This window comes from Ambystoma mexicanum, chromosome 10, assembly GCF_040938575.1.
Source record: "Ambystoma mexicanum isolate Mex_15411 chromosome 10, UKY_AmexF1_1, whole genome shotgun sequence".
In the NCBI taxonomy this organism is placed as follows: Eukaryota; Metazoa; Chordata; class Amphibia; order Caudata; family Ambystomatidae; genus Ambystoma; species Ambystoma mexicanum.
The window spans coordinates 520,921,120-520,945,017 of record NC_090932.1 but is presented as its reverse complement, the minus strand read 5'-3'; the positions used below and the strand labels follow the sequence as shown (position 1 = coordinate 520,945,017).

The 23,898-nt window shown below is 42.7% G+C and overlaps 1 protein-coding gene across 2 annotated transcripts in view; it reads right to left on the bottom strand.

The window, feature by feature from the left end:
• The window catches only part of LOC138491537 (aquaporin-12-like), a 294,433-nt gene that overhangs the window by 221,505 nt on the left and 49,030 nt on the right, over positions 1 to 23,898 (bottom strand). For both annotated transcript variants that reach the window (XR_011276032.1, XR_011276030.1), the window contains one exon: positions 23,704 to 23,804. The gene's annotated coding sequence lies outside the window, so the exon portion shown is untranslated. The remainder of the gene's footprint in view (positions 1 to 23,703; positions 23,805 to 23,898) is intronic.

Below are 23,898 nucleotides of genomic sequence, written 5' to 3'. Positions count from 1 at the left end.
GATGACCCTTCCCAGATTCCTTTACATTCTTCTGAATGCCCCACTTAAAATCCCAGATCTGGAATTTCACCAAGTGGAGACACTTCTCAGAGATCTCATATGGGGGGGAGGCCAGCCACGAATTGCGTTAAGCACACTTCAAAGATCGATCTGGGAAGGAGGAATAGGAGTTCCCCGTCTCCAAACGTACTACTGGGCATCACAACTGGCAGTGGTTAATGATCTTCTTCACGGAAACCGAGACCTACCCCATATACGTGCTGAGATAGCCACTATGCAGAACACCGACCCGCTGTCCCTCCTCTATCAACCCCTCCCGAGAACTCCCCCACCCACAACCACAACACACATGATTACGGTATGGAGACAAGCACACCGATTCATTGGGTGGGAAAACAAAGTTACTACCGCGCAACCCCTCTGGCAAAACAATAACCTAGCTGAGACCCGGAAGTTTGAGCCATGGCCCAAGTGGGTGAAAGCGGGGATCATTAGGGTTGGGGATGTGCTCACGGAGGGGAGATTGACCTCATTTGATGACCAGCAACTGCAATTTCAGATCCCAAACACGGAACGATACGACTACATACGCCTGACCCACGCCCTAAGGCCTTAGCTAATAGTAGATACACAGCTACCAGACTATACCCCTATAGAGCGTAACATCCTCCCGGCGTATATTCCCACCAAATGCACTTCCATCCTCTACAATGCCATATCCTCCCTTGCTACCCCTGAACTGAACGAGCTGAAGGCGAAATGGGAAGCGGATGTGGGGGAGATAGATCCAGAGGACTGGATACAAGTCCTCATGCACCCCCGAGAAATCGCTATTTCCTCTAGGCTTCGACTTGTGCAGCTGAAAATACTGCACCGGGTTTATTACCCTAGAACGCGCCTATATGGCTGGAAACGGGTCCCAAACCCGAACTGTTTGCGATGCGGGGACGAGGAGGGAACCTTCATTCACATTTTCTGGGCATGTCCCCGGATACAAACTTTTTGGAATGCATGCTGTAGGGAACTCTCCCGAGTTCTGACCCGCACCATACCACTGGACCCAAGGGACTTACTCCTAGGTGTGCCTGACGAGATAGAGGCTAATAAGTGGGAGAGATTACTCCTGCACACGGCGATGGGACTGATCAAGCGCAACATAGCGCAGAAATGGGGAGCCCCTGATTCCCCAACACTGGACCAATGGAAATTAGATATGGACATATGCGTTATGATGGAACATAGGATTTACTCAGCACGAGGCTGTCCCAACAAAGCCTCGAAAATATGGGATAGATGGGAAGAAGGAGCGACCTGAGAATCCCTCCTACAAGCTGGGGAATGTGCACTGGGTGTTTTGTATTTGCATTACACATTACTACACGTACTGACTGAGGAAGCCGCTCGACTTCTGATGTTATGGGTACTATCTCCACTGATTATGAATGACCATGACAGTCTTTAAGTTGATTTGTTTGCTTGTTGCTTTATTGTGTTTATTCTATTATGTTAATAACAATAAAATACTTTACAAAAAAAAAAAATGTCAAACAAGATAACTGATGCATTATGGCTTCCAAATTGTTTCCATGCTTTGATCTGTCTCCATGGGAAGGGGGCTAGATGAGAGATGCATATTTTTGTATCTACACATGCATTTTCTGTCTGCGGTTTTTGCCTTTATATACTGGTATCATAATAAACGCAGCATGCATTTTATTCACTACTAACCATGTCTGGAGGTCATTTGTTATAGAAGAGTATGTGTTAAGAAAAGCGTGCTGTGTACCTGAACTTCCAGATGATGGACGTGGAGAGGTAGCCAGTCTGTCCAGAAAGCTGAAGAGAAGGAAGGGTAACGCAAGGAACCATCCAACACCCACCCATAGAAACACTAGGTCGGAATTGGACCGGCTAACACCACCAGGAATGGGCACTTCCCTGATTAGCCTGGCATCAGGACAGTGCAAGCACTGACGGGGAAGGCCAACTTCTTGATGGACGTGGTACGCTGGCCTCCGTAGTCTGATACTGGTCTCAAGGAGATGAGGTGCAATGCTTGAATGGCTGACATGGTCTACGGAGGCAAGGTAGCCAGGCAGAGACCAGAGGCAGGGCAAAACAATCCCGGAAGGATCAAGAGACAGGAATACCAGGCAGGGAAAGGCTGGACGGGAAAGCACTAGGAAGCCTGGAAAACCAAGGAAATCGGGGAACCCAGGGAGGCCAGAGGAATCAGGGAGACCAAGGGAACCCAGGGAGACCAAGGGAACCCAGGGAGACCAAGGGAACCCAGGGAGACCAAGGGAACCAAGTTGGTTGGGAGGCCAGGAAACCAAGAAGGCTGGATCGCCAAAAGAGCACAGAGAGCTGAGGGGTGATGGGGGAACACAAGGAAACAAAGTTGGCTGGGAGGCCAGGGAACCAAGAAACCAGGGAGACCAAAGACCAGAGGGCCAATGAGCAGCCCAAGGAGGCAAGAGCAAGGAACACAAGATAATGCAGGTACAGGAACGAAGCAAGGAGTGCTTGGAGCGTAACAAGCGATCAGGAAGCAAACCGCATTGAGACATGGCTTGCTTCCGTGATCGGAGCCCTAATCAGAGGCTGTGCCCACAACGAGGCTTGCAAAGCAAGCCCGCATTGTTAACAGTGCCAAACAGACCACGCATGCGCTGAAGGCTCGACACGGCCGCCCATGCATGCTCAAGTCCGTGAATACAGAGGCACCCAAGGAAACGAAGGCTGCAAGAGAATGCAGCCTCCATAGGCGGTACCGAGGGTAGACCATCCATGACGGGGTCTGCCGGACCTGGCGACCCCGTCCCACCATCCAGGTAAGTGGCATGACAGTATGCAGCCATTTCCAGCATTCCTTCAGATCGAAGACTATCCAGAACCTTCCAGCTGGTGCCTTTTGAATCGAATAATCACAGGTACGGGACGGTACACTGCAGAGAGACGTGAGGGGTGTACTTCGGCACCGGTTAAGCCTTATATGTGTTGCCTTTCCCATTGTCCATGTGTGCCCCCCGTTTTCATTCCTGCTTTCTCTTTTACACAATGCATGCTGTGGTCTGAAGGGAATTCCTGGGAAAAGTGAAGTAATATGTTAGGGTTAGGAAACTAGGTCTGGGTAAATTTCTTGCTTTATATTTTTGTCCCTGGGCCAATTGTCGCCAGTCCCCTCCCTTTCTGATCATGGGAAATAAACACCCACATATATGGTATATGCTTTGTCAGCCTGAAACTCTTCCAGGGCAGATGGAGGCAATTTATGGGGAAGATAAAGTGAGATTTGCGGAAAAATTGAACAAATATTTCACTGCTCCAGAGAGGACTAAAGAGTTTCCACAGATGGGCAAGTTTGAAGACACTTGAACTCTGTGTATGTTTCATTGGACTCCCAGGGATATAAACGGCATCCAAAAGAATTGTCGTTTTTTTGCCCGTTGCACTAAAGAATCTGCAAATAGGGCAAAAGAACTCCTGTGCAAGCATAAGGAGGGAAAAAGTGAAGTTAAAGAAGAAACTACGGGGAGCGTGGCTTGGAGCCGATGGGAGCGGTCGCCTGAAAATGGCCTTCCGCTCCGGCGAAATATTTCATACATAATTTGAGATTAAACATACTGTTATCGGACGATATTCAACCCATGTAAAGCCCTTCTTTATTCCCGCAAGTCTGTGTATGCCGTCTGAGCATCTCTGCAGCCAGCTTCTCTGCACGCGGAACCTCCAGAGGCCGCCGTGTAAGCTGCGTCATCCCATAACGTAGGCAGCTGACATTTCCTGTGAACTGGTCGGCTGCCGCAACGTGGGTGGCGCACTCTGCAGGGGAAAGATGGTTTCATTCACAACACAGGTTTTTATCTTCTTTTTTCACCGTTACTTCCCCTTTTTAAACTATAAACTATATTTTTGTGTCATTTTCTATAGTTATTAAGTATTTTGGACTGCCTTTATCACAAGCAATTATATTTCTTGAACAACAATTGGTTTTTTCTACTTCTTAGTGAGGTTCATTTGCTTTTGCCTCACAAACGGCTTTCACTGCTGGTACTGGTTTTCTCGAGTAAAACTAATATTTCTTGCCTCACATCTCCCCTCATATTGTGCGTGCTCCTGTCTTTAGGGTTTTATCCATTAAATACAGTTCCCTGATTTGTTAACGCTATCTAATGACAAATACATAATGGAGCTCTAGTGTGCTACTCTCTTATACTAACTTTGCTTAGGAGAGAGAAGTAAGGGAAAAAGAAAACAAGAGTCCTAAAAGAAATCTGCTTTTTGTCAAGCTAATTTATTCCTACATCCCCATACATATACAATATGGCCTCTAAAAAGGCACAAACTAAAGAGACTTGTGTGTTGTCTCCTACTACCCTAAAGAGACAGAAGAGTGAGTCTCTGACACCCAAAGAAGACACAACAGACCCGGTCATGCAGACCATTTTAACAGAAATTAGAGCCTTCAAAGCCTTTATGGAGGATACAAATGCTAAGCTGCAACTACTTGACAATAAATGGTCTGTTTTTGAATCTCGCATGAATGAAGTCGAAAAGCGAGTTAGAAACGCATAAGATATTTCTAATAAGGTTACTTATCTAGAACCTCAAGTTGCCTCCCCACAAACACAGGCTGAGAACCTTGAAAAAAGGAACAGAAGAAACAACTTGCACATTGTGGGCCTTCCAGAAGGAATCGAAAAAAATTATCCTATTGCCTTCCTATATATGTTTCTTCCTCAAATTCTCAACCTACCACCCTCTGTGCAACTCAACATCCAGAGAGCTCATTGAATTGGCCCCAGTAATTCATCATCTGGCTCTCGCAATCCATCCAGAACTCTTATTTTAGCCCGCCTAGACTTTACTCACATGACCCTTATTAAGCAAAAAGTTAGACAACTCAAACAACTAGTATGGGAAGGGAAAACAATGTATATCACACAAGACATTTCCAAGATAACAGCTGCAAGAAGAAAAGACCTGCGAACTTTCCGACCAGCTTTTAAACAACTAAATGCCAGGTATGGCATTATCCACTGTGCTATTCTGAAAGTAACCTTAAATGAGCAGACTTCAACAATTCAAAACACTTCTGCTCAGAAAAAATATCCAAACTCACAAAAGAATTGATATTGATACGTCCAACCCTATCACTTGAATGCAGTTCTATAACCTAATGCGTTCTTCATGTTGAATTTTATCATCCTTGGCCGGAGCGGAGATTGGTGGGTTGCCCTTCCTTTTCTTTTTCTCGTCTCTCCTCCCCCCATCACATCACTTTTGGACATGAATTGGTGTGGCTGGTTCCAGTTAGCCACTGTCATCTTGAGTTTTTTTTAATGCAACTCTCTTTTTCCGATTACATGTCTTCATTGTTTGTCTTACGCCCTTCCTTACGTTTCACTCCTTTCATGTTGTCCTTTGTTCTGTTGGGTACTTGTATCTTTCCACATGCTAATAGGATTCGCTGTTTCAAAGATACTGTTTTATTCAAGTCACTGCTTATGCCAATATTTGTTCATCCTTTTCCTTAGCCGATGCCTCTCAATATAGTATCATGGAACGTTAAAGGATTACATAATCCCATCAAAAGACACAAACTTCTTTCACACCTCAACAGATTAAAGCCATCTATAGCTTGTATACAGGAATCACATCTCCCTGATGATGAGGCAGCTAAATTTAAGCGACACTGGGTAGGTCAAGTTTTTTCCAGTGCTGCTAATGGAGAAAAAAAAACAGCGTCATCACTCTTATTAAAAAAAAATATTAAATGTAAAGTTATATCGACGGAATCTGACCAGCTAGGAAGATGGGTTATTCTCAAGTTATTAGTAGAATCTACAACTTTTACAGTACTCAATGTCTATTGTCCTCCCTATGCAGACCCCTCCTTTTGGAAACAACTTAGAAATCATATACTACTTTGCAACCCCAAAAATGTGATTGTTTGTAGTCACTGTAACCAAGTCATTGATCCCTTTCTTGATAGGAAAGCTGAGGTGTGATATACTAACACTACATCCCATACACAATGTATTAACTTTATTTCTGAAATAGGCCTTAGTGATGCTTGGCGTATCTTACATCCAACCGACTTGGAATTTACCTTTTATTCTACACCCCACAACTCCTTTTCCTGGCTTGATTATATTTGTATTCCTAATTCTTTGGTTAGCCTCCTACTTGATGTCCAGATAGAATCCATTACCATCTCTGATCATGCTCCTGTGTACATTCAAATTGCTACCCCAACAACCATGTGAAAAAATCATGTAGATGGAGATTTAATACCAGTCTATTAAATGATGAATCATTTAAGCAATTTATCGCAAAACAACATAATAACTTTCTCTGAAAATAAGGATCAAGAAACTTCTAACAACAACAATTGGGACTGTTATAAAGCAGTTCTAGAGGTCATATTATTGTTTTTGTAGCCAACAAAAAGAAAAACCTTAAATTTGAATCCATTCTTAAACAGCTTAAACCCCTAGAAATTCAATTTGCCCACACCAAACTGTTCTGTAGTCCTTGGGGACATTTTGAAACTAAGATTTCAATATAATAAACTTCCAACACAATATTCATGTTCTAATCTGCTTGAATATAAAGTCAAAATATACCAATGTTCCAATAAAACTAGTCAAACATTGGCTTCTTACCTTAAACTTAAGAAGGAGAAAACCAAAATTGTTGTTATTAAAGATAATTTGGGGAGTAGGACATTTTCTGATAAAGAAATTGTACAAGCATTTAGGAAATTCTATTCCAATGTATATACTTCCGCAGCCCCTCCTGATAATCCCGCTATTAATGACTTCCTATATATAACATCTCGTAACTCCTAGCCTCATACCGACCTTTATTCACTCAATGCTCCAATTACTCCCCATGAAATACATTTAGCTATTAACCTTAAAAAAGGTAAAGCCCCAGGACTGGATGGCTTTCGCATTGATTTTATTGCCCATTTTCCAATCTTCTAGTCCCTAAACTCAACCTTTATTCTCATTTCATTTCAAACAACATGGCCCAAGGTTCTTTTTTAGAAGCTATGCTAAAAGTACTCCCTAAACCTATTAAAGATACCGAACTACCACAAAACTACCGTCCAATTCCCCTTATTAATACTGACTGTAAGATTTATGCTAAAATTCTTGCCAATATACTACTCCCTTTCCTACCCAATCTCCTTAAGCAAGACCAAGTAGTATATGTAAATGGTAGAGTGTCCTCCTCCCATTTAGACTTTTTTTTAGACATCATTGACATTTTAAACAAATTATGTGACCCTTTTGCTGTGATAGCTCTATAGCTCTTGATGCTGAAAAAGTTTTCAACAGAGTTGAATGGGACTTTATGTTCCAAGCACTCAAGTGGCATGGTTGTGGTCCCCTTTTTCCATCTCTGATTAAGGTCCTATATTCCAACCCCAAAACCGCAGTCTTTGTTAATGGTCAACTATCCTCCTTCTTCTGCTTATCTAGAAGAACGCGTCAGAGCTGCCCACTATCTCCCATCCTCTTTATTCTAGCGCTAGAACCCTTTCTCAAAGCCATAAGACAAAATGATAATATTTTGGGAATTTAATTTGGCAATTTACGTATCAAAGCAGCGGCTTATGCTGATGATGTACTTTTATCCTTAAAAAGTCTGCAGCTAAGCACCCAACACTTACTTAATATTATATCTAGATTTTCAGATGTGTCAGGCTATAAACTTAACACTGGCAAATCAGAGATTCTTCCACTTAACATACATTGCACCCCATTTCACACTAGTACTTTAGGCATGAAATGGTGTCCTCTAGGATTCAAATATTTAGGTATCCACATTTCTGCTTCCATCAATAGTATTCGTAAACATAACTCAGATAGTACGTTAGCCAGAGTCAAAGAGCTAGTATCCTCTTGGTCCCCCCTTTATCTCTCCTGGTGCAGCTGACTGGAATCGATTAAGATGATGATCTCCCCCATTATACTCTATCTCCTCCATATGCTGCCTATTCCTCTTTCTCCTTCCTTCTTCAAATCTATAGATTCCATTCTCATGAAATTCTTATGGGGGAGAAAGAAACATAGAATTTCGCTTAGTAAGCTTAAAAGATCCCGTTCCCAAGGAGGGGTAGGCTTCCCCGATTTCAAGAAATATAATTTAGCCTTTACTGTTAAGCAAACACACTGGTGGTGTTTTCAGGATGCTGGCCCGGTAGCACAGCGAGTAGAGCACTCGCTTTGACATCTGTTCAGAGCCTGCTGGCGCAGGTTCGAATCCCGGCAGGGCCAAACTCAGCCTTTGATCCTTCCGAAGTCGATAAATGAGCACCACACACCGTGGGTAATAATAAGCAGCGCTCAGATACCTGAGGGTTCGTAGCGCTATATAAATGCTAAATTATTATTATTTTTAGGATATATCATTTCAAGTGCCTAGGTGGGTTTGCCTGGAGCGAGCTATGGCTTCCCCAATGTCCCACGCTGACCTTTACCTTATTAAATGGAAAAGTAAATTCACTAAATACTCTGGTTTTTTCAAACCATCCTTTCCCTTAAGATATTTATGTTCCCATTCATAGCTAAACATTTCTCATTTATATCCCCATTTTTTTTGGTATAATCCCCTGATTAACATCAAAGGTAAATCCATTTTCTGGAAGCTATGGCTCTCTAAGGGCATCACATTTTGTAATCAACTATTTAAATGTGGTATTCCCATTACATTTGATGAATTTATTGCCAAATTCCATATGCCTGGTTCTTCCCTGGTGCAATTTCTTACAATTATTGCTGCAATAGTTGAACATTTTGAGATACTGATGTGTAGTTCCAATAATCCTGATGCGCTAAGATTGCTTCAAATGCTGAACTTAATACGACAGCCTCTATCTACTATAACATCCTGTAAAGTACTTCACCTACCCCAAGGATTGAGTTTCTTCACAATGACTGGAGAAGAGACTGCTTACTGTTGGATCATCAGTTTTGCTGATCCCCCCCCCCCCTCCTGGCAGTGTATTTCTAAAATTACCACCTCTGCCAGCCTTATCCAAACCTTATTCTTGTTTCATCACAGATCCTTTATCACCCCCTGTTACGCCTTTTCAAATTTGGTCTATCATCTAATGATAATTGTTGAAGCTGCTTGCAGGTTCAAGGTTCTTTCAAGCATATGTTTATAGATTGTAAATGTGTCAAGCCATTTTGGATCTCTGTGTGGAATACCATCAAATGTATTTTTAACCTTTCTTTGGATTTCTGTTTTGATCTTCCTATTTTAGGCAGCTCCATGCAACATAATAATTCCGTAAACAAACATGCTAGATATCTGTTTGATTTATGCTTAATGGTAGCAATCCAAAATATCACACCTTTTGGAAAAACCTAAGTCAAATTAATTTTAAATTTTGATTCAATTCTATATGCAATATTCACAGATTGGAAGGCTGTAATGCATCTACTCCTGATTTACTAAAGAAGAATCCGTTGAAATGGCAATTATTCAATGACTATTTATCCATGTAGATTCTCACCAGTAACCTATGATTCACTATTCTGTAATAATGCCGGTTATATTTGTACCCTACTCTCCATCCCCTTCCCTCCTTTCTTCCTCTTGTTTGTGTTCTATCCAGTTAGTGTTTTGTCTTGTTGTCTGTAATGTTTTTCCCGCTCAATATTCAAAAATGATTAGTACTAGTTGAAACTATAAGGATACTTGGCTTACTTTAGTATTAATCTTTATTATATTTTGTATGCCTGATCTTACATTTGCTGCCATTCTTCACATATGATGTTTGTATTATTTGCCTTGTATACCAAATTTTCATCCAATAAAATCTTTAAACACAAAAAAAAGAAACAAAACTACAAGATAAGCAACAGAAAGCTAAAACAGAACACGTGCTTTATCCTATCCCAGCACCCACTAGTGCACCACCCACCACTGATGACACTGACCCTCCTCCAATATACTATACGCCCAGAACAGCACTGCATAACCCTTCTGGCACCTCTACCCAAGCATCATCAATCTCCCACTGAGTGCCTGTGTCACCAGACTCACCACCAATCAGTTACTCCATTCCTCTGCCATGTGCCAGCCCTATGGAGGATACAGTTATCTGACAGGCCAATCTGGGGACAAGAGTGTGTCCACAATGAATGGGTGACAGTTGAGGAAGTTCAGGAAAAGTGGAGGTAAAATAGCAATGATAGACTAGAACGGTTGTGAGGGTGATCTAAAGGAAATAGTGTCACCATCATGATAAAACACAAACAGGGCGATGGGAGAATCAATAGCATATGTGTTGGCCACATTAGAGAAGGCAGAGTTAAAAGCCCTGCCAGCCTTTGAGGGTGAGGTAGAAGGAACATACACAGTTAGAATGTTTTCTGCAACCAAGGGATTCCAAATGGTGCTGTACAATGTGGCCTGGACACCAGATCAGATATGGTCCTTTAAAGATGCATCCCTACCGTTCCGTACAAACCCTAGAAAGTTTGTTAGGGAACTAGGAAGTATTATAGACTCCCATAACCCTACAGCTACAGATTTGGTAGGGTTACTTAAACAGATAGTAATGCCAGAACAGCATCAAGTGCTAGGAACTAAGGCAAACTGCCCTCAAAAGATTAAGGATTCCTTAATGGGAGCTCCCAACCACAGTAAGCATACTTTGAGATTAGACATGAATGGAATTGCATCAAACAGGGGTGACATATTGAGGGCAATAAAAGAATTGGCAAAGGCTAAAACAGATTGGTCAAAAGTGGTGTCTTTAAGGCAGGACAGAGGAGGACTGCTTGTCAGGAGTGATAGCTACCCTGAAAGATCATTCTAATATTGATGACATTACCAACACTACATTTTGTTGCCAGTCTTCTCCCTGCGATTAAAAGTGAGGTCAAATAGGCAGTCATTGACTGGAAGTGTAAAGATATATCAGCTTTAATACCAACAGTAGTGCACGTGTATACTTTATATTTAGAAAAGAAAGATCAGAAAACAGATAAAGTCCTTACCCTGCAGTTAGCCCACCTCGACCAACCACAGAGATGAGCATCTGCAGGTGAACCAAACTCACAGGAAATGAGAAGAAAAAGGGCCCAGCAGACTTTATCGACCTCCATGGGGTTTGCAATGCCATTACTGTCAAGGTTTCGGCCACTAGAAGGCACAATGCCCCAATAGGTTTACACCACACATGTTCCTCCCAATACATATGAGTGGACTAGCCAGACACAACAGACACCATGGTACCCTAAACCACCAGCTCAGCAAGATCCCCCTCATAATATGCAAAGGCAGCCGCAACACCAGACGGGTCAGTTGAACCATTGGGCAAAACCGTACCTAACAGGACTCTCACTTCTAGTGGCCTCTGGAAGCCACAGGACAACGCGTCATAGCACCCATATTCAAATTAGATACAACTGACCCCTCCTTACCGGCTAAACTACAGAGGCATCACATAAACCTCCTAGTAGCACAATAGCTTCTGAAGTACTCTTAAAGCTTACCATTTAACAGGAAAACAATAGTCAAAATGGCTGTGGAAGGTGTGGCAGCACGTCTACCTTTAACCACCACAACTGAGTTGACCCTGAGGCCCCTTGATAAAATGCAGAAATGTCTGTTCTGCCCAACCACCCCTAGGGATCTTCTGGGTATGGACTGTCTTATGGCCAATCATTTATTGTAGATTTATTGTAGACCACAAAGCTCATATAAACACCATCCTCAGGATCCCGCATTAGAGGTAGATCTCCCCACAGTGGTAGAAGCCTACACACTAGCTAGCTACACACATGGAAGTAACTTAAAACTTCGCAAACTATTTTGTCCGATTGTCTTCAGGACGTTCGGAAGCGTTATGGGCGACTGGCTATTACAATTTACAATCTCAGTGTTAGCTCATTCTAATTTCAGCCTTGATATTCAAAACAAATAACACTTCAATTTTAAATCTTTCAACTTTGGATAGGGATTTCTGTCTCTTGCTTGCTATCACGTCAAAAAGCAACACCTGTCAAACTGTGGTGCACGCCCATATGTTGGAAAAATGACTGGAAGTACATTATTTTTCAAGCCAGAATTCCTGAGCCCAAAACATCAAGTGCAGGATACAAGCATTTGGGATGCAACCTTAAGCAGAGAAACTGTAATGTTGAACTGCCTTTTATTCCAGGAATGAACAATGCTACATGTGAAAGGCAGGCACAGAATTAAATGATTTATTTTGCAGGAAATACCACAAGACATTTAACTGAAACTAATATGAATAGCATATGTAAAGATTATAGGCCTCATTACGATGTTGGCTTTAAGTGGTAAGGTTCTAAGATGCAGCCCCTCGAACCCCTTTAAACTTGAGCTAGGGTTATCATCATGGACAGCGCAGCTATGGAAGAGACAGGGTGTCTTGCATATGAAAGCAAACTCAAATCCTACATGCACTTTATTGAAGATTGGTGCTGGCGATGGGTGCCGAGATACTGATAGCAGCAGCAAGAGATTCCACAAAGAGCTAGATAAATTATATGACAACATAAACTGGCATCCGGATTTTGCAAGGGGCACGAAGCTTGCTATTTTAAAAACTACATTTATCAAGAAACTCGAACGATGGGACTGGGCCAATAATTATATTTGTTTATCATCTATGAGAAGATACGAATATATCGCAAAAGTGACCCATAGGTTCCTGGACACACTGGTTTGCTTAAAACTGTGTCCCTCTCCGGCTGTGCGCAGTCTAAGATTTAGGTTATGTACCAATCGACTCCCACTGTTAGTTTTTAATGGGGCACATATCAAAATTCCCCTGGAACAAAGGAAATGCCGGATTTGTGGGATAACTGGGAACATTGAGACCCCAAGACATGCTCTAACAGAATGTAAAGTCTTGGGTCCAACGTACATGACCTTATTGAGTAAATATGTACACGAATACGACAGAATAAAGAGTCAGTCATTTTGGAAATATTGTTTGAATAGTGACTTGGAGCAGTTGCACATAGATTTATACTGGGTCTGGCAACAGTCTGAAAAATCTAAAGCAAATGGGTGCATCTTGTGATTAAAACAACTTGATATGTGAAAACAAATGTATAGCAGTCTTGCCTTTGCAGCCATGCCCTCAGCCAATTTGGTTTAAAGGTAGCATGCATCTAATTGAAAAATGTATAGGCTAATTTTATGAGTCAATTAAGTTTTACCCTTAGAAAGAAAGATTACAGTACTATTAATAGTATATTGTCAGTGGTTTTAAAAAGGACTGTGCCCCTAATCAGACCCTCCAAGATTTTGCGGCATGAAAGGGCAAATTTTGTGGCATGAAAGGGCACATTTTGCGGCACAAACCTGTATTTATGGCGACATTTTTGCAGCACAATTTTTATTGACTGGAGGGTGCAAGATTGGTACATTGCAGGAAAGAGGCTGTGTGCAGGCTACAAGAGAGCCAGGGTGGCAATATGTGTATCTTTTACATCAAATAGGAAGAGTCCTAGATGTCTCTGGCTTGGCAGAATTTGTTATGGCTACGTTTTTTGGTTTAATGTGTATGCCTATTTAATATTATTAACGTTATTAATCATTATCAGTTGTAATGCTGAAAATATTCCCCTTCTATGTTCCCCAATCCCGCAAACACCACACACCTCTCTCACCCAACACACCTCACAGGTCTCAACAATTCCCCATCACAACTTGTATTTTTGAACCTCACACTCAGTCATACACATACTCACATGCTCTGTCACACTGCCAAGTCACAATGTGCACTTTCTAGTCCCTGCCAAACTCCAAATCATACTCCCAACTCACACCATACGCTCCCCAATTCCTCCCACAGTATACAGTCCTACATTCTTGCATGCTACTTCTGCATCTTTCATCCTTTCTCCCATTCTATCACACTCTTCCCTCATCCTTTCTCCCAATCTGCAGCCCACTACTACCCCTGAGTCCACGTTCCTTCCACTTTCTGTACCTCCGCTCTCTCTGATTTCTGGCCCACCGCCCCACTGCTTCCGCTCTGCTCTCTTGCCCACTGCTTCCCCCTCTGACCCACTGCTCTCCCTCTGGTCTCCCTTCACTTTCTTGCCTACCACGCCACAGCTCCCCCATCACTCCCCTCTCACTCCTTTCTCTCACATATTGCGACTGTTTTTCAATTTTTGTAGAAAACTGTAGATTTTTTTCAAAAAAAAAGGGTGAATCTAAAAATAGAGCAGAAGATGTGCTGTTTTTAGATGAGGAAATAACAACAGGGCAAATTGTGGCTTGCTTAAGCCAGGGAAAAAAATGGTCATCCCTAACCATAGGGGTATAGTGGTACACAAAGGACGGTTAAACAGGGAAAAAATATTTGGATTGGCAATATACAGTTGCCCTAAATAAATGGTGAGGTTTGGGAAGTCCAACATGGACGCTAGATCAGGGAATGCTCTGACTGACGGCAACCACCCGACAGGTCTAAATTGCTTAGAGAGGGAAAGTATATCTCATAACGATGACTCAAGCACTTTATACCTACCATGAATGGTGTAAGGGCATTGGGATTTCCTAAGTACATGCTTTATTAACCCAAATGTCTCAAGATCCTTTTCATGCGGGTGGTTGTCTAAGTTGGACAATATATATATATATATATATATATATATATATATATATATAGATAAAATGGTAAAAAAATATGATTTCTACAAAAATCAATCTAAAAGCTTTTTCACGTTTTTCCGCACTGGAGGTGCTGGGAACCCATTCGCTGCTGGGTTGTGGTCTTTCTTATCTTGGAATCCCCTCTTCGTCTTGGAGATATCAGAGTGTTGTGGAGGGGCCACAGCAGGTCAGGTCAACCGGTTTCGATGGTTATAAGCGGTTCAGAACCATCTTCTTCAGGACGTGGGATTGCTTCAAATAGTGACCAAATCTCTTGCTGTACTCGTGAATAGGGCAGCATACACAGCATAAACAGGCTACACATAATCCTGTATTGGGAAGCATAATGAAATATTGCAAAAGAGGACATGAATAACCTCTACTCGCAATGTTGCATAACATACTATTCCAGAACATTCCCAATCATCTCTCAGTGGCTGTTTTGCTATAAAAAAAGGTGCATGTGCTCTTTGTTTAATTTTAGGAGCATGGCCACCTTGTAGTGGCTAGAACAAAACCTGTAGAACCCTTAGCCCAGAACACCAGGATGGGAGAAGTGCGGGGGGGGGGAAGTGGGAAAAGAAAGGGAAAGGGGGGGGCCAGTGAGGGAGAGTGCTGTGAAACGGCTCTCGTGGTGGACAAAACCTCCACGGGGTGAATAGTGCCAATTGTGTCACTGGAGAAACGGGGCTCTGGAAAAAATGCCAAAAGTGGGGAAAGAGCATCCTACCTTGGTGTAGTCAAGGAAGCATGATATCCACACGGGTGGGGTCATAGATGTATATCTTAGCCAATATGTAAACTTCTTCATCAAAGATGAGATTCGTAAAATGAAATCGTATGTGAAAGATTCAACAGCCATGCTCATTCTCCTTGACTCCCTGCCCTTCAACACTGAACAAGACTGACTAGTTACCATCGACATAGAATCACTCTACACCAGAATTCCGCAACAAGAAACCCTTGAAATGCTTAAAGATCTATTAGACTCAGGCATTGATCTCCACGGGGTACCATAGAGTTTCATCTTATCCCTGGCTGAGATAGCACTAACAAGGAACTATTTCATGTTCAATGATCAATTTTTCCAACAAGTCTCAGGCACAGCCATGGGCGCGACGTTTGCACCCAGTCTGGCAAACCTACGTGTTAACTCTTTTGAAATCCGGCACATTTATCCAGCAGCCAATCCTTTTTAGGACAAACTCCTTACCTGGTGTCGCTATATTGATGACATTTTTGTCATCTTTAGAGGCACCGAAGAAAACGTCAAGGCTTTCCATGACTGGATCAATAGACAAAATATTCACCTCCGGTTTACGATGGAAAAAGACAGGAAACACACCCACTTTCTAGACTTATCTGTTACAGCCTCAGAAGGACTCCTCATCTCAAAAGTATTTCGAAAAGACACTGACAAAAACGCTTTATTGACGTACTCCAGTTACCATCCACAATGTCTGAAGGACAATCTTCCGTTTGGCCAATTTTTGCGCTACAGACGCCTCTGCAGCAGAACTGATGAGTACATCAATCAGGCCAAAATTCTCAAAAACCAACTAGCCCAACGTGGGTATCCGAAGAAGATTATACATGATACCTATAAAAGGGCCAAACATATACCTCGCTCGTGTACACTTGAGCAACACCACAAGTCAACAGAAGACAAAATAATCATAGCAGTATTCAGTTACTCGCCTGTATTAAAAAAAATAAAGAAAGGAATCAAATCTATATGGTCAATCCTCAACACAGGCACATCAAATATGGCACCACCGCGCTTCGCGCTCAAAAGACAAAATCTGAGAGATACCCTTGTTAACACAATACGCCCAGAAGCCGACACAGCACAAGCCACTCAGAACATCTTATGGAACCAAGCCCATCCTACTGGCCACAGCTCGTGTGGACAATGTTCCATGTGCACACAAACTGCCCGCAGCTCTACCATTGACATTGGCTGGACAACTCCATGGGTCCAAAAAGCATTCATGAATTGCAACACGAGAGGAGTAGTGTGTATGATCACTTGTCCATGTAATCTACGATACATCAGAATGACGGCTCGTGAAGTGAAAAAACGAATGATCGAACACAGATCATGTATTAGAACAAAGAAAATAACAGCACCAATGGTCCCTCATTTTTTGGCAGACGGTCACACAGCCGAGTCAAAAGATCAAACGGCCCAAGCGTGGAGGAAAATACCACGCCATGTTGTTCACACAAGAACAGATGTGGATTTTCCGCCTGAACACATGTAATCAAGGCCTGAACAAAGCGATGCAGTGTCAGGAACTCACAGTGCTACAGCACTAAGCCATGATTTATTCTGCTAAATACACTTCATCATGCTCGCAAAACCATATTCCTATAAGATGTGGATTGAATCAATAATGCATCGCATATTGTGTGTTTTTCCATATGTGTCTTTGCTATATATGCTGTTTTTTCTTCTCTTTCACACAGTTTTCTTTGTATATAGGTTGCATGCCTTTTAGCCTCCAGCACTCATCGGCTTATGCAATACACTCCTTTTGCATACATAACTATGTGCTTGTAATATTTGATTTCCTCGTTCTTTTGCAAAACAAAGCAGTGGTGAGCATGTCAGCCCACACACTTGTTATAAGTGGGCTTCTCCCGCCTTTTTGTAAACCCCCCCCTTTTCCCCTCCTCTGCCCCTCCCTCACCTCACCCTCCCTTCCCCCCACCACCCCGCGCCGGATCTATTCCGGACCCCCTTTCTCTTTGAAGGCCAGTCTTCCAACCCGTGTTAGACGGGCGCCCCTTAGCACTCACTCAACATGCTGGTCGGCCGATCATTGATTCGGCCCCAGCAGCTTTGTCAGCTGTTTCTGGTGACACCGGAGCAGTGGACCTCGTACCCTACATAAGCCCCGCCCCTAGCAGGCCCTTCTCCCACTATACACACCCCCGGCGAGATCCACAGATATTGGACAAGACCAGGGCACATAGACATGTACACACCCCCTAGCCCAGATTTTGCATTGGAATTAGCCGCCTGCTAACTCACGCCCCCAACAACGCGTCACAGGCGGAAGGAGCTTGTATTCATTCCGCTCCTTTCGTGCTTGGATATCGAGGCTCCTAAAAACGCCTCTCGCCCGTTCCTGCATTGGATTTAGCCGCCTGTTCAGTCACGCCCCTAACTACGCGCCACACACGAAAGGAGCTTCCATCCATTACGCTCCTTCCGTGTTCGGACATCGAGGCCCCTGAATACAGCCCATGTCGGCTCAGCCCGCACATCCCGGTAAGTGCCCCTTTTCCTTCAGGACAGCATTTTCGCTTTACATTTACTCCGCCGCCTGTCACTACCAGCGTTCTTCTATTCTGTACACAGAAGTAGCGCCACGGCATACATCTATGACCACACCCATGTGTATATCATGCTTCGTTGACTACACCAAGGTAGGATGCTCTTTTCCCCACTTTTGGCATTTTTTCCAGAGCCCCGTTTCTCCAGTGACACAATTGGCACTATTCACCCCGTGGAGGTTTTGTCCACCATGAGAGCCGTTTCACAGCACTCTCCCTCACTGGCCCCCCTCTTTCCCCTTCTTCAGCCCCCCCTGCTCCCGCACTTCTCCCACCCCGGTGTTCTGGGCTAAGGGTTCTACAGGTTTTGTTCTAGCCACTACTAGGTGGGCATGCTCCGAAAATTAAAGAGCACATGCACCTTTTTTATAGCAAAACAGCCACTGAGACATGATTGGGAATGTTCTGGAATAGTATGTTATGCAACATTGCGAGTAGAGGTTATTCATGTCCTCTTTTGCAATGTTTCATTATGTTTCCCAATACAAGATTCTGTGTAGCCTGTTTATGCTGCGTATGCTGTCCTCTTCACGAGTACAGCAAGAGATTTGGTCACTATTTGAAGCAATCCCACGTCCTGAAGAAGATGGTTCTCAACCGCTTATAACCATCGAAACCGGTTGACCTGACCTGCTGTGGCCCCTCCACAACACTATGATATCTCCAAGACGAAGAGGGGAAACCAAGATAACAAAGATCACAAGCCAGCAGCGAATGGGTTCGCAGCACCTCAAGTGCGGAAAAAAGTGACATTGTTTTTAGATTGATTTTTGTTGAAATCATATTTTTTGACCATTATATATATATATTTTGTCCAACTTAGACAACCGCCCGCATGAAAAGGATCTTGAGACATTTGGGTTAATAAAGCATATACTTAGGAAATCCCAATGCCCTTACACCATTCATGTTAGGTATAAAGTGCTTGAGATCGTTATGAGATATACTTTCCCTCTCTAAGCAATTTAGACCTGTCGGGCGGTTGCCGTCAGTCAGAGCATTCCCTGATCTAGCGTCCATGTTGGACTTCCCAAACCTCACCATTTATTTAGGGCAACTGTATATTGCCAATCCAAATATTTTTTCCCCCGTTTAACCTGTTTTTAGATGAGCCATTTTTGGAAATGAGCAGGACACCTTAATCTCAAAGGTGACCTGCGCATTTCCACGGGGCAAAGCTGCAGCGCAAATGATGCGCTGGCCAGCCACCTTGAATAAGTTTGTGTTAGAAACGCTCTCCTGACAATGGTCTAAAGGCTCCCGTACATTTCACCGTAACTGGCCCTTAAGGTTCCAGCCACTGTAAAATGCAACCCAAAAAAAACACATTTCTACCCCATTTGGGGAACAGATATGCAAGTGAGACAGCAGATGTCACACTTTAAAAGTTTTTTTTTTTTTAAAGTATTGCTTGAGTAATAAGGGTAATTTAAGACCCTGTAAAGCAGTGGCACCCCTCGTGCACGTATTTAAAGTGGGCACATAGAGTGGCTTACAATTTCTGCACATTTAAAAGCGCATGTTGCTTGTCAAATTGGGATGCACTTTTAAATGCGCAGAAATGCCCCCTGATTTGCGCAAAGGGGTGAAAAAGGACATCTGAATGGGCGCATATAAGAAGCGTCCATTCAGCGGTCCTTTATGGATCGGACTGCTCTTCTTTTTTTTTCTCAAGTGATGAAATGTGCTTGTGCATTTCATTTCTTGAGTCCAAAAAATAAGAGTTGAGCCCCTTGGTCCCTTGAGTTTTTAAAAAAATGTTTTTTTTCTTCAAAAACGGACATTTTTGTGGGTGTTTTTGCAAAAACGGCAGTATTTGCGCTTTTTAGCAAAAACTGAGGTTTTTTGCTGCATTTTGCGGAATCGCAAAATCGCTATAAACTGGAGGGTCTGAGCCTAATGGCCGGAATGATGAAATGATGTAAGGATGATATAATAATGTAAGTAAGAATTCAAGTTAAGTTGACATGGAATCGTGATTGATGATACAATATACCTGTGACTGGTTTTGAAATATGTAACTGGAAACAGTTGTGGACTGTGTGTATCTTAGTGTACCGATTGCATTATATTTTCATTTGATTAGATTTTACTGATTTTAGCTGTAATCAAAAGCTGTACATTTTAAACGTTTTAAAAATGTGTAAAGATTATTTAAGAATCAAACAAAAATAATAATCATAATAATTTAAGTGGTAAAGTTGGTGGTAACTGTTACCGCCAACTTTACCACCACGCCAAATTACAGGTTTGGGCATGGAGTGGAGGATTTTCCTGGAAAATCCTGGAGGTCAATCCTCCAACTCACTGCCAAAATATCAGCAGAACCAGTGGAATTATCTCATTAGAGTACTGCTACTGCTACAGCTAGCATGGTAGTGTGGGAAGAGGTGTGTGAATGGTGCTTTTGTGCTTTTGCAGTGCTCATTGGGGCCAACTGGGCTGACTTTGGGCACCTGTGGGCCGTTTCTACACACCTGACTCTAGTTAACGGCTGGTCCACGATGACAGTGTTTGCGGCGCGGAATTCACAGTGCTACCAGCATGTCCATGCCAGTGTTTCCATGTGCGTGTAGCTCGGAACGTGCACGCACTAATGCCATGCCGGTGTCTCGGGCACAGACGACACATCTTGCTGCAGATTCCGGTCACGGTGTTGCCGCAGATTCCAGTCATGGTGTTGCCAGATACGGTCGGTCACTTGCGGTGACGGTGTTAGCGGCCGGATTGGAAAAAGGTGCCAGTACGGTGCGACCGGCACCACTATTTCCGGACCGGCATACTTGTAATGAGGCCCAATGTGTTGTTTGTGCCCTGTTGGGGAGAACAGCTGCAAGTTCACACCAGGGAAAACTCAATACATTCAAATGTAGAAAAATCTCATGTTCACTTAATGAGAAATGTGGCCAGTTTGTAGCTAATAGTATGTTCTATTAGAATCCAAAGTCAGATTTATATGTTTTCATGTTGAAAATTGCTAAAAAAAAGTGATGCATTGTAAATAATTAATCAGAATTTAATGATGGAACAGGTTAAATTATTCACCTCAATGTGCAGAAAAAAGAAACAGGTTTTATCACTGTAGCACCAGTGAGTTAGAGCATAAAAACAAAGTGCTTCTTTTCAGAAAGAGCAGCAGCCCCCTCCTTTTTGTTCAGGTACTTGGGAAACCAAACCTATGTCCTAAGAGAATGGATGGTGTAAAGGTCTTTAAGAATAGCATACATATAGAACAGAGACAGAAGGAGAGTTGTATGGATTCTGGAATATTGAGCGAGGAAGAGACAGAAGGGGAAGACTTTTCCATGGGAAGAGACAAAGACATGGTGTCCAAACGTAATTGGAAACCCTGTGCCATGCTTACCTCAATACTGTGTCAACAGTCAATATGGTGTTTCACAAAGCCAAAGTAAATATAACAAATATCAAAACAATTAGTCACAACAGTGTAATCGAACAGATGGCACACAATTCAGAGAACATTCAAATAGTTCACAATAAGTGTATTAAATACATAATGATACAAAATGGTGGTTAGGGAAAACCCCTAAATTACAAAAACGTTTGAATGTAACGAGACAAACAATACATAAGAAAACAAGATTATGGAACTTAAGGGTGCTTAAAAAAATAGCCCCTGAAAAACATATAAACAATAGTTTATTGATTGCTTGTTAGGCGCTTATACAATAAGAAAATACTGTTTCAAAATGCCGACAGGGCAAGGGAGGGAGCAGGAGAGGGAAATACATGAAAGTACATTAAAAATAGAATATATAAGAGCAATGGGGGGAAGAGGAACACAGGACGAACCTACTATGCCTTGTGAGGATTCAGTCCGTGCAAGTGCAGGGGGTCAGTGCCGTGGAGTCTGAGCTCATGGGTGAGCTACAGATGAAGTGCTAGGAATGTTGAGTTCTACACGGCCTGGAGCCGCGAGGGGTGCAAGTGCAAGCCACCAGGGAAGAAGGTGTAAGTGCAGATAGATAGGAGCTGGGCCGATTGGGTGCGGGAGGTCATGGCCCTGAGGATCCATAAGGGCCCAGGACACCAATCGCAGCAACTGTGGGATTAGCAGGGGAGAGAAGAAGGGAAGGAGGAGTAAAGAGGAGAGTCTTAAGGAGCTTTCGGAATTTAAGAAGATCCTGCTCAAGCCGCAGAGGGAGGGGGAGGCTGTTGCATCGGAGGGAGCCAGCTGAGGAAAGCGAACAACCACGTGCCCTCTGTTTAGAAACACGCTTTACACACAGAGAGTTAGAGCCAGAGGAGCATAGTGGTCTAGAGGGGGAGTATTTAGTAAGATAAAATTGAAGATAGTGTGGTCCCTGGGCTTAGACCGACTTGTGGATGATGCAGAGGAATTTGAATTTAATCCATGCTGCAACCGGGAGCCAGTGAAGAGTTTTTAGTGCAGGAGAGATGCAGTCCCTGGGGCTAAGGCCAAGGACAAGTCTTGCTGCCCTATTCTGGATTAGCTGGAATGGTCGCAGAGTGGAAGATGGTAGATGCAGGAGGAGGCCATTGCAATATTCAAGCCTAGAGAGGACCCGGCCTTGTGTCAAATTGAGCCTCTGAGGGAAAGTGAGAAAAGGAAGAATTCCTTTTGAGAAGGAAGAGCTGAAAGTGGGCCTTCTTGGCAATGTCCTGAGTGTGAGACAGGAAGGAGAGAGAAGAGTCAAAGATGACTCCAAGGTTTCTGGCTTCAGAAGAAGGCGCAGAGGGAGAGCCCAAAGGGAAGGTGGTGGGAGCAGGGGTCCCGATGGGAAGGACCTCAGTTTTACAGGCAGTGTGGCAAAAGCACAGGTACAACAACTAAAAGAAGTCAACAATTCAAAGATACTTCAAACCTAGTGGTACCTTATTGCATATAACAATGACCACATTGGACCATACACTACAGTTATGGTCCAATGTCAGACCATAAGTAGTGGCCAGTGGTATGGACCAAATACAGTCAATATTTATACACAATATTCATAAGTTAAACACAAATTAGTAGTAAATAAGATTTTAAGAAAACGAATGGCTCCAATGCAAAGGTGTGTTCATGGATGAGTCTCAGTCATCCTATTTCTTAAAATATATCTTCTTTAATTTTCAAATGGAAATAACCAACGCGCTTTGGGATATTGCTTCCCTTCATCAGAGGTTATCTACAAATGTCAATCAAACTATACATTAATATTTGTTTAGAAGTCTGTTCTTGGTCAATCCCATTCTTAAAAAGAAATCAAATGAAGAGTAACACTAAATCACAATTGCACATGTTCTGTCTGCTACTGTGTCCCTTATACAGAGTAAAGAGATGTTGAAGAAAACTTCAAAGAAAAGGCAAAACGGCCTTGTACAACTAACTTAAGGAACCACTTGGTAAAAAGTCCCAGCATTCACAAAATATCGGAATCACACCGAATTCTATGGAAGTGAAAAATACATGACCACACATGAAAAACGATGAAGAAAAAAGAAATGTGATTGTTACAAAAGAAAGCCAATAGAACCCACGTGCTGGCTCAAGAAAGTACCTGGGTAAATCCAGAAAGGGAATCTCAGTATTCTAAACTGTCTCAGACCAGCACCAAATTCTAAAAAAATAATCTGCAAACAATATGTGTCAAGAGCAATAGAAAATAGTAAATTGTGCCCATAATAGTTTAAAATGAGAGGCAAACCTGAGAAATCACTTACCAATAATCCAATAATCCCAAAGGGACGGTCCTATGCGTACCCAAGGAGTTTAATAGAGACCAGTTAAAGCTCCAACCGAGTGTCCAAGACAATCAAGTCACCTGCGAGTGATTTAAAAAGAGAAATTCAGATTTGCCACACATTTGTTACAGAAAGTCATAATTCTATTAAAAACACTGAGGCGAATGATTATGC